Source organism: Anomaloglossus baeobatrachus, chromosome 4 (genome assembly GCF_048569485.1).
Source record: "Anomaloglossus baeobatrachus isolate aAnoBae1 chromosome 4, aAnoBae1.hap1, whole genome shotgun sequence".
Taxonomy (NCBI): domain Eukaryota; kingdom Metazoa; phylum Chordata; class Amphibia; order Anura; family Aromobatidae; genus Anomaloglossus; species Anomaloglossus baeobatrachus.
In genome coordinates this window covers 12,802,917-12,815,168 of record NC_134356.1, presented here as the reverse complement: position 1 = coordinate 12,815,168, position 12,252 = coordinate 12,802,917, and the positions used below count along the sequence as shown (strand labels likewise).

Here is a 12,252-nt window from a genome sequence, read left to right as displayed (position 1 = left end):
CCATCAAGTGGGCATGAGACTCTCCTACATACTGCCTATTAGGCAGAACATTTGGGTTAGGGTCAGACTGTGCCCCGCTGAGGAGGATGATGGAAAAGAAAGAGAATACTGCCCAGGTGGTTCCTGGCACTTCTGGACTTTGGCTTCCATTTAGAGCATAGTCCCGGGAAACTACATGGAAATGTGGATACACTGTCAAGATCCAGTGTTTGATGGTGGAAGGTGCCAAAACCCTGGGCATTGGGAAGAGGGTGTGGGTATGAAAGATAACAGTCATAGAGGGGAGATATGTATCACAGAGGTTATTATCCTCTGTGATGTAAGCCTTGAAGATAGCTCCAGTACGTATGGTACTGAGAGGATTAATAGGGCTGACAATGGTTAGGTGTCTGAGCAGTCAGAGAGATGAATGGGACTGGCTGCTCACATAACCACACCCCGGGGCGTGGGAGGGTGGTCTAGGTGTATCATGGTCCGTGTGCCATGCAATTTTTATTCTTTCACCTATTGACTTGCATTGGTGAGTTACGGACAATTAAAAAATAAATGTATAGCTCTATAGATGATAGAAAAGATAGAAAGAATAGATAGATATCCTGCAGCTATATAATGTCCCATCCCCCTACGAACTATACACCTCCACGCTTTATTGCCTTTCATATGGCATTAAGGCTGTTTTTAGCCTGGTTTACCCTAATAAAGTATTAAATAATTAAAAAAATAACAGCTCCACAAAATTTTTAATAAGATAAAGCAGACAGCTGGGGGCTGGTATTATCAGGCTGAGAAGGTCCATGGTTATTTGGCCCTTCCCAGCCTAAAAATATCAGCCCGTAGTCACCCAAAAAGTGGTGCATTACATTAGTTGGGACAATTCTGGCGCTTCGGCTGGATGTTCCCAATTACCCTGGTGCAGTGGCAATCAGAGTGATATTTTTGAGGGTTGATGTCAGCTGTGCAGTGTCAGCTGGCATCAAGCCCAGGGGTTAGAAATGGAGAGGTGTCTATCAGACAACCCCATTACTAACCCAGTAATTCAAAAGCAAACAACACACATAACAATATTTTATTTGAAAAAAACACTCCGCTACTCTTCCCCTGGTTCACCAATTTATTATACAGAAAAAGATTTGCAGGTCCAGCGTAGTCCAGGGAGTCCGCTATAGTCCACAACTGGAAAACTGAAAAACATGTCTAGATGTGACTGTAGGAAAGCGAGGGTGAGGGAATCCTATGCGATCCCTCGTGCTAGGGATCCCTAGGCTATCCCTAACGTCAGGGTACCCCTAATAGTGGAAATGCCCGAGTCCCATACCTGGCTAAACCCCTGACCAGAACTGCTCTTATTTCCCCCTCCCATCAGCGAAGCAGCAGAACTGATGGAAACACAGATAAAGACAGACAAGGGAAAACCAAAACTCCGACACACTGCACACAAACAGGAACCAACAATGAGAAACTCAGGAGAAAAGCAAGAGCAGGAAGGTAGCAACAAAAAAGACAACGAGGGTTAGCATCACAACTGCACTCAGCAACAAGGACTACAACCACCAGATAGTCTGGATCACAACACCTCACCAGAGCGGTTAAGATAAACTATAGCTGGCACTGATGGAAGTGTCCATCCAGCATATATAGGAGGGGAGCAGATGTGATTTGCTCCTGCACAGCATGTGATCAAAGATGACTCACAAGCAGACCCAGAGAAAGTTAACTCCTTCTAGCCTGCCTATGAACTACCAATCTGTTGGTTGACGCCCAAGTCAGCCTGTGCTGATTACAGACGTCAGAGAAGTTATCAGGCGGAGGTCAGAATCAGTCGTCTGAACAGATCCCACCGCCGCCATGACAGTCAGCGATGTTTGGAAAAACCTCAGTATGACACATACAAAGAGAGAATGGTTTCCTCCATCCTCAGTATTCAGTGACCGCTCGTCTCCTCCATCCTCAGTATTTAGTGACCGCTCGTCTCCTCCATCCTCAGTATTCAGTGACAGCCCGTCTCCTCCATCCTCAGCATTCAGTGACTGCCCGTCTCCTCCATCCTCAGCATTCAGTGACTGCCCGTCTCCTCCATCCTCAGTATTCAGTGACCGCCCGTCTCCTCCATCCTCAGTATTCAGTGACCGCTCGTCTCCTCCATCCTCAGTATTCAGTGACCGCCCGTCTCCTCCATCCTCAGTATTCAGTGACCACCCGTCTCCTCCATCCTCAGTATTCAGTGACCACCCGTCTCCTCCATCCTCAGTATTCAGTGACCGCCCGTCTCCTACATCCTCAGTATTCAGTGACCGCCTGTCTCCTCCATCCTCAGTATTCAGTGACCGCTCGTCTCCTCCATCCTCAGTATTCAGTGACCGCCCGTCTCCTCCATCCTCAGTATTCAGTGATCGCCTGTCTCCTCCATCCTCAGTATTCAGTGACCGCCCGTCTCCTCCATCCTCAGTATTCAGTGACCGCTCGTCTCCTCCATCCTCAGTATTCAGTGACCGCCCGTCTCCTCCATCCTCAGTATTCAGTGACCACCCGTCTCCTCCATCCTCAGTATTCAGTGACCGCCCGTCTCCTACATCCTCAGTATTCAGTGACCGCCTGTCTCCTCCATCCTCAGTATTCAGTGACCGCTCGTCTCCTCCATCCTCAGTATTCAGTGACCGCCCGTCTCCTCCATCCTCAGTATTCAGTGATCGCCTGTCTCCTCCATCCTCAGTATTCAGTGATCGCTCGTCTCCTCCATCCTCAGTATTCAGTGACAGCCCGTCTCCTCCATCCTCAGTATTCAATGACCGCCCGTCTCCTCCATCTTCAGTATTCAGTGACCGCCCGTCTCTTCCGTCCTCAGTATTCAGTGACCGCCCATCTCCTCCGTCCTCAGTATTCAGTGACCGCCCGTCTCCTCCATCCTCAGTATTCAGTGACCGCTCGTCTCCTCCGTCCTCAGTATTCAGTGACCGCCCGTCTCCTCCATCCTCAGTATTTAGTGACCGCTCGTCTCCTCCATCCTCAGTATTCAGTGACAGCCCGTCTCCTCCATCCTCAGCATTCAGTGACTGCCCGTCTCCTCCATCCTCAGCATTCAGTGACTGCCCGTCTCCTCCATCCTCAGTATTCAGTGACCACCCGTCTCCTCCATCCTCAGTATTCAGTGACCGCTCGTCTCCTCCATCCTCAGTATTCAGTGACCGCCCGTCTCCTCCATCCTCAGTATTCAGTGACCACCCGTCTCCTCCATCCTCAGTATTCAGTGACCGCTCGTCTCCTCCATCCTCAGTATTCGGTGACCGCCCGTCTCCTCCATCCTCAGTATTCAGTGACCACCCGTCTCCTCCATCCTCAGTATTCAGTGACCACCCGTCTCCTCCATCCTCAGTATTCAGTGACCGCCCGTCTCCTACATCCTCAGTATTCAGTGACCGCCTGTCTCCTCCATCCTCAGTATTCAGTGACCGCTCGTCTCCTCCATCCTCAGTATTCAGTGACCGCCCGTCTCCTCCATCCTCAGTATTCAGTGACCGCCCGTCTCCTCCTTCCTCAGTATTCAGTGATCGCCCGTCTCCTCCATCCTCAGTATTCAGTGACAGCCCGTCTCCTCCATCCTCAGTATTCAATGACCGCCCGTCTCCTCCATCCTCAGTATTCAGTGACCGCCCGTCTCTTCCGTCCTCAGTATTCAGTGACCGCCCGTCTCCTCCATCTTCAGTATTCAGTGACCGCCCGTCTCTTCCGTCCTCAGTATTCAGTGACCGCCCATCTCCTCCGTCCTCAGTATTCAGTGACCGCCCGTCTCCTCCATCCTCAGTATTCAGTGACCGCTCGTCTCCTCCGTCCTCAGTATTCAGTGACCGCTCGTCTCCTCCGTCCTCAGTATTTAGTGACCTCCCTTCTCCTCCATCCTCAGTATTCAGTGACCGCTCGTCTCCTCCGTCCTCAGTATTCAGTGACCGCCTTTCTCCTCCATCCTCAGTATTCAGTGACTGCCTGTCTCCTCCATCCTCAGTATTTAGTGACCTCCCGTCTCCTCCATCCTCAGTATTCAGTGACCGCTTGTCTCCTCCATCCTCAGTATTCAGTGACCGCCCGTCTCCTCCATCCTCAGTATTTAGTGACCGCCCATCTCCTCCGTCCTGTCATCAGTAGCCTCCATAACTATTGTACGAGTGACAAGAAGGAGGGATGAGGGCGAGCAGCGGTCACTGATTCCTATTTACTTTGCTTTTTTTTTCATTCACTTTCCATTTTGTCAATTGATAAAATATAAAGTTTCTTAGTTTGCAGCATTTTTTTCTTTCCTGCCTAAATGTGTGCACAGTGCGGTGTGATGAGAGGATGATGAGGATGGGACGAGCGATGATGAGTGTGACCACGGCTGATCACATTGGAGGTGGATGATGGTGATGACTAATTATACAGACGCCATAAACGGTGATGAGGAAACATCCGATGGTGGAAATATACAAAGGACAGAGGATGACGACTCCTAGAAATGAAGAACTGATCGAAGGAGAATAAAGGAGAAACGTGAGAAAACCCACAAACTGTACAGAAAAAACACCGCCATCTATTACTCATCATCACCGGAAAACAATGCCCTTCTATAACACAGATTTCTTCAACAGACAAAGAATGTGATCAATATATATCACACACCGAACCGGGACCCAAGGTATGTAATCCACAGGACAACCCGCCATATAACTACATAAAAATAGCCGCTATACACAAACATAAAAACACCTACTATAATACTGCCCCCTATGTACAGGAATATAACTCCTATAATACTGCCCCTATGTACAAGAATATAACTTACTATAATACTGCTCCCTATGTACAAGAATATAACTACTATAATACTGCCCCCTATATACAAGAATATAACTACTATAATACTGCTCCTATATACAAGAATATAACTACTATAATACTGCCCCCTATGTACAAGAATATAACTACTATAATACTGCCCCTATGTACAAGAATATAACTACTATAATACTGCTCCTATATACAAGAATATAATTACTATAATACTGCCCCTATGTACAAGACTATAACTACTATAATACTGCCCCCTATGTACAGGAATATAACTACTATAATACTGCTCCTATATACAAGAATATAACTACTATAATACTGCCCCTATGTACAAGAATATAACTACTATAATACTGCCCCTATGTACAAGAATATAACTACTATAATACTGCCCCCTATGTACAAGAAGATAACTACTATAATACTGCCCCTATGTACAAGAATATAACTACTATAATACTGCTCCTATATACAAGACTATAACTACTATAATACTGCCCCATATGTACAAGACTATAACTACTATAATACTGCCCCTATAAACAAGAATATAACTACTATAATACTGCCCCTATGTACAAGAATATAACTACTATAATAATGCTCCTATGTACAAGAATATAACTACTATAATACTGCCCCTATGTACAAGAATATAACTACTATAATATTGCCCCTATGTACAAGAATATAACTTACTATAATACTGCCCCTATATACAAGAATATAACTACTATAATACTGCCCCTATGTACAAGAATATAACTACTATAATACTGCCCCTATATACAAGAATATAACTACTATAATACTGCCCCTATGTGCAAGAATATAACTTACTATAATACTGCCCCTATGTACAAGAATATAACTACTATAATACTGCCCCTATGTACAAGAATAAAACTACTATAATACTGTCCCTATGTACAATAATATAACTACTACAATACTGCCCCTATGTACAAGAATATAACTTACTATAATACTGCCCCTACATACAAGAATATAACTACTATAACACTGCCCCTGTGTACAAGAATATAACTACTATAATACTGCCCCTATATACAAGAATATAACTACTATAATACTGCCCCTATATACAAGAATATAACTACTATAATACTGCCCCCTATATACAAGAATATAACTACTATAATACTGCCCCTATATACAAGAATATAACTACTATAATACTGCCCCCTATGTACAAGAATATAACTACTATAATACTGCCCCTATGTACAAGAATATAACTACTATAATACTGCTCCTATATACAAGAATATAATTACTATAATACTGCCCCTATGTACAAGACTATAACTACTATAATACTGCCCCCTATGTACAGGAATATAACTACTATAATACTGCTCCTATATACAAGAATATAACTACTATAATACTGCCCCTATGTACAAGAATATAACTACTATAATACTGCCCCTATGTACAAGAATATAACTACTATAATACTGCCCCCTATGTACAAGAAGATAACTACTATAATACTGCCCCTATGTACAAGAATATAACTACTATAATACTGCTCCTATATACAAGACTATAACTACTATAATACTGCCCCATATGTACAAGACTATAACTACTATAATACTGCCCCTATAAACAAGAATATAACTACTATAATACTGCCCCTATGTACAAGAATATAACTACTATAATAATGCTCCTATGTACAAGAATATAACTACTATAATACTGCCCCTATGTACAAGAATATAACTACTATAATATTGCCCCTATGTACAAGAATATAACTTACTATAATACTGCCCCTATATACAAGAATATAACTACTATAATACTGCCCCTATGTACAAGAATATAACTACTATAATACTGCCCCTATATACAAGAATATAACTACTATAATACTGCCCCTATGTGCAAGAATATAACTTACTATAATACTGCCCCTATGTACAAGAATATAACTACTATAATACTGCCCCTATGTACAAGAATAAAACTACTATAATACTGTCCCTATGTACAATAATATAACTACTACAATACTGCCCCTATGTACAAGAATATAACTTACTATAATACTGCCCCTACATACAAGAATATAACTACTATAACACTGCCCCTGTGTACAAGAATATAACTACTATAATACTGCCCCTATATACAAGAATATAACTACTATAATACTGCCCCTATATACAAGAATATAACTACTATAATACTGCCCCCTATATACAAGAATATAACTACTATAATACTGCCCCTATATACAAGAATATAACTACTATAATACTGCCCCCTATGTACAAGAATATAACTACTATAATACTGCCCTCTATGTACTGTCTGCACACTGTATGTTATATTTGTTTCTGCATGTCGCACACAGGGTTAACGCTCGGGGAGTTGCGTCCTCGCTGCAGTGAGTAATGGCTGGACGAGGATGGGTATCTTATTTGAAGGCTCAGAAATAGAAGGTGCGATTCTTGGCTTCACACAACAGGTGTTATTACAGTTACTGATCTCGTATTGTGGTTTTTTTCCTATTTATTTCCAACATTGAATTAATAAATGGCAAAAACTCCGGAGTCATTCATTACTGAGAGGATCAGCAGCGACCGAGCGAGAGGCTATAAAGCAGGATACACAGAAAGGAAGGACCGCTGCATAGTACAGGAATAACCTATTCTGGTATATATCTTTACTAAGGTCACAATGACTGATACAAAGCTAACAACCCTCACCAGAGCAATACATACAGCATTTTCATTGTAGCCACCACTAGAGGGAGCTCCCTGTATACAGAGATACATGATAAGATCCTGTCTGCAGCCACCACTAGGGGGAGCTCCCTGTATACAGAAATACATGATAAGATCCTGTCTGCAGCCACCACTAGGGGGAGCTCCCTGTATACAGAGATACATGATAAGATCCTGTCTGCAGCCACCACTAGGGGGAGCTCCCTGTATACAGAGATACATGATAAGATCCTGTCTGCAGCCACCACTAGGGGGAGCTCCCTGTATACAGAGATACATGATAAGGTCCTGTCTGCAGCCACCACTAGGGGGAGCTCCCTGTATACAGAGATACATGATAAGGTCCTGTCTGCAGCCACCACTAAGGGGAGCTCCCTGTATACAGAGATACATGATAAGGTCCTGTCTGCAGCCACCACTAGGGGGAGCTCCCTGTATACAGAGATACATGATAAGATCCTGTCTGCAGCCACCACTAGGGGGAGCTCCCTGTATACAGAGATACATGATAAGATCCTGTCTGCAGCCACCACTAAGGGGAGCTCCCTGTATACAGAGATACATGATAAGATCCTGTCTGCAGCCACCACTAGGGGGAGCTCCCTGTATACAGCGATACATGATAAGATCCTGTCTGCAGCCTCCACTAGGGGGAGCTCCCTGTATACAGAGATACATGATAAGATCTTGTCTGCAGCCACCACTAGGGGGAGCTCCCTGTATACAGAGATACATGATAAGGTCCTATCTGCAGCCACCACTAAGGGGAGCTCCCTGTATACAGAGATACATAAGATCCTGTCTGCAGCCACCACTAGGGGGAGCTCCCTGTATACAGATATACATGATAAGGTCCTGTCTGCAGCCACCACTAGGGAGAGCTCCCTGTATACAGAGATGGATAAGATCCTGTCTGCAGCCACCACTAGGGGGAGCTCCCTGTATACAGAGATAGATAAGATCCTGTCTGCAGCCACCACTAGGGGGAGCTCCCTGTATACAGAGATACATGATAAGATCCTGTCTGCAGCCTCCACTAGGGGGAGCTCCCTGTATACAGAGATACATGATAAGATCCTGTCTGCAGCCACCACTAGGGGGAGCTCCCTGTATACAGAGATACATGATAAGATCCTGTCTGCAGCCACCACTAGGGGGAGTTCCCTGTATACAGAGATACATGATAAGCTCCTGTCTGCAGCCACCACTAGGGGGAGCTCCCTGTATACAGAGATACATGATAAGATCCTGTCTGCAGCCTCCACTAGGGGGAGCTCCCTGTATACAGAGATACATGATATGATCCTGTCTGCAGCCACCACTAGGAGGAGCTCCCTGTATACAGAGATACATGATATGAGCCTGTCTGCAGCCACCACTAGGGGGAGCTCCCTGTATACAGAGATACATGATAAGATCCTGTCTGCAGTCACCACTAGGGGGAGCTCCCTGTATACAGAGATACATGATATGATCCTGTCTGCAGCCACCACTAGGGGGAGCTCCCTGTATACAGAGATACATAAGATCCTGTCTGCAGCCACCACTAGGAGGAGCTCCCTGTATACAGAGATACATGATAAGGTCCTGTCTGCAGCCACCACTAGAGGGAGCTCCTTGTATACAGAGACACATGATAAGATCCTGTCTGCAGCCACCACTAGGGGGAGCTCCCTATATACAGAGATACATGATATGATCCTGTCTGCAGCCACCACTAGGGGGAGCTCCCTATATACAGAGATACATGATATGATCCTGTCTGCAGCCACCACTAGGGGGAGTTCCCTGTATACAGAGATACATGATTAGGTCCTGTCTGCAGTCACACTAGGGGGAGCTCCCTGTATACAGAGATAGATAAGATCCTGTCTGCAGCCACCTCTAGGGGGAACTCCCTGTATACAGAGATACATGATAAGATCCTGTCTGCAGCCTCCACTAGGGGGAGCTCCCTGTATACAGAGATACATAAGATCCTGTCTACAGCCACCACTAGGGGGAGCTCCCTATATACAGAGATACATGATAAGGTCCTGTCTGCAGCCACCACTAGGGGGAGCTCCCTGTATACAGAGATACATGATAAGATCCTGTCTGCAGCCACCACTAGGGGGAGCTCCCTGTATACAGAGATACATGATAAGATCCTGTCTGCAGCCACCACTAGGGGGAGCTCCCTGTATGCAGATATACATGATAAGATCCTGTCTGCAGCCACCACTAGGGGGAGCTCCCTGTATACAGAGATACATGATAAAATCCTGTCTGCAGCCACCACTAGGGGGAGCTCCCTGTATATAGAGATACATGATAAGATCCTGTCTGCAGTCACCACTAGGGGGAGCTCCCTGTATACAGAGATACATGATAAGATCCTGTCTGCAGCCACCACTAGGGGGAGCTCCCTGTATACAGAGGTACATGATAAGATCCTGTCTGCAGTCACCACTAGGGGGAGCTCCTTGTATACAGAGATACATGATAAGATCCTGTCTACAGCCACCACTAGGGGGAGCTCCCTGTATACAGAGATACATGATAAGATCCTGTCTGCAGCCACCACTAGGGGGAGCTCCCTGTATACAGAGGTACATGATAAGATCCTGTCTGCAGCCACCACTAGGGGGAGCTCCCTGTATACAGAGGTACATGATAAGATCCTGTCTGCAGCCACCACTAGGGGGAGCTCTGATATAGTATTATGGCCATTGACCATCAGTATGCTCCCCTCTCCTCTTTTTATCCTGCTGCTGCGGTGTCTGTGGTGACCATTCTGCAGTGCTGCGCACCTCGGCACAGCGGGCATGCAGCAGTGATGTCATGATGCCGGCTGTGCTGAGACGTCCGAGCACAGACACAGCGGGGGAGTGATGTATGAGGGGGGACAGCGGAGCGCTGCCTGTGCTATGATTGCTTTAAGCTGTTTCGGTTTCTGCGATGTTAATACCATTGAACATGCGATGCCGGGGCCGGGGCTGTGGATGGGGCTGGGGCTGTGGCTGGGGCCGGGGCTGGGGCCGGGGCCGGGGCTGTGGATGGGGCCGGGGCCGGGGCTGGGGCCGGGGCTGGGGCTGGGGCCGGGGCCGGGGCTGTGGCTGGGGCTGGGGCCGGGGCTGTGGCTGGGGCTGGGGCCGGGGCCGGGGCTGGGGCTGGGGCTGGGGCCGGGGCTGGGGCTGGGGCCGGGCCCCCGGACTCACGGGCCCCATACTGTCTGCATAGTCTGCCACCATGTGCGGTTTTCATACTTATGGTCATGTGACCGGCTGCTTTTCTTGCTGCTTCTCTCAGTTTTTCACATTGAGAGTGTAATGTGGAGCGGCTCTCACATATGAGCGGTCACATGACGACTACTCACACCACGGGGGGGGGGGCAGAATCCAATGCTGGAAGCCCAGATCCTCCTCTGTATCACTGTAGCCATTTGGTCTCATGGCTCCTTCCTCTTTAGCCGTCCGGTGTCCTCCTCCCTTCATCAGTCTGCAGCAGATTGTACGTAGCTCGGATCCTGTCCTGTGATTGGTCGGTTTCTCCCGCTCTATGTATAGTACATGGCTCGGTTCCATTCCTGTGATTGGTCGGTTTCTCCCGCTCTATGTATAGTACGTTCTCGGTTCCTGTCCAGTGATTGGTCGGTTTCTCCCGCTCTATGTATAGTACGTTGCTCGGTTCCTGTCCTGTGATTGGTCGGTTTCACCCGCTCTATGTATAGCACGTTGCTCGGTTCCTGTCCTGTGATTGGTCGGTTTCACCCGCTCTATGTATAGTACATGGCTCGGTTCCTGTCCTGTGATTGGTCGGTTTCTCCCGCTCTATGTATAGTACGTTGCTCGGTTCCTGTCCTGTGATTGGTCGGAGTCCTTCTTTACGTCTGGCGAAATAGTTGGCTTCTCCTGTAGAGGTCGGGCGGTCTCATGTGGCGTTATGTAAGTCCTCGAGTCTTCAGTCCTGGCATTGCCGAGGATAAGTGCGGTAATTACAGGACTCGGCATGGGGCCGCTGCGAGAGGAAGACGTCTCTGAAATAATGATTCCTGGAAACACTCGGACAATGGAAGGGCAGCGACCGCGAGGATTCCTGGAAAACACTCGGACAATGGAGAGGCAGCGACCGCGAGGATTCCTGGAAACACTCGGACAATGGAAGGGCAGCGACCGCGAGGATTCCTGGAAACACTCGGACAATGGAGAGGCAGCGACCGCGAGGATTCCTGGAAACACTCGGACAATGGAGAGGCAGCGACCGCGAGGATTCCTGGAAACACTCGGACAATGGAAGGGCAGCGACCGCGAGGATTCCTGGAAACACTCGGACAATGGAGAGGCAGCGACCGCGAGGATTCCTGGAAACACTCGGACAATGGAGAGGCAGCGACCGCGAGGATTCCTGGAAACACTCGGACAATGGAGAGGCAGCGACCGCGAGGATTCCTGGAAAACACTCGGACAATGGAGAGGCAGCGACCCGCGAGGATTCCTGGAAACACTCGGACAATGGAGAGGCAGCGACCGCGAGGATTCCTGGAAACACTCGGACAATGGAAGGGCAGCGACCGCGAGGATTCCTGGAATCACTCGGACAATGGAGAGGCAGCGACCCGCGAGGATTCCTGGAAACACTCGGACAATGGAGAGGCAGCGACCGCGAGGATTCCTGGAAACACTCGGACAAT

The 12,252-nt window shown here is 47.2% G+C and overlaps 1 long non-coding RNA gene across 1 annotated transcript in view; it reads left to right on the top strand.

Annotated features, from left to right (window-relative positions):
* LOC142300963 (uncharacterized) overlaps positions 1–7,346 on the top strand; it is a 66,901-nt gene extending 59,555 nt beyond the window's left edge. The window contains exon 4 of the long non-coding RNA XR_012752686.1: positions 7,208–7,346. This is a non-coding gene — a long non-coding RNA (uncharacterized LOC142300963). The remainder of the gene's footprint in view (positions 1–7,207) is intronic.
* Positions 7,347–12,252: the final 4,906 nt, after the last annotated feature.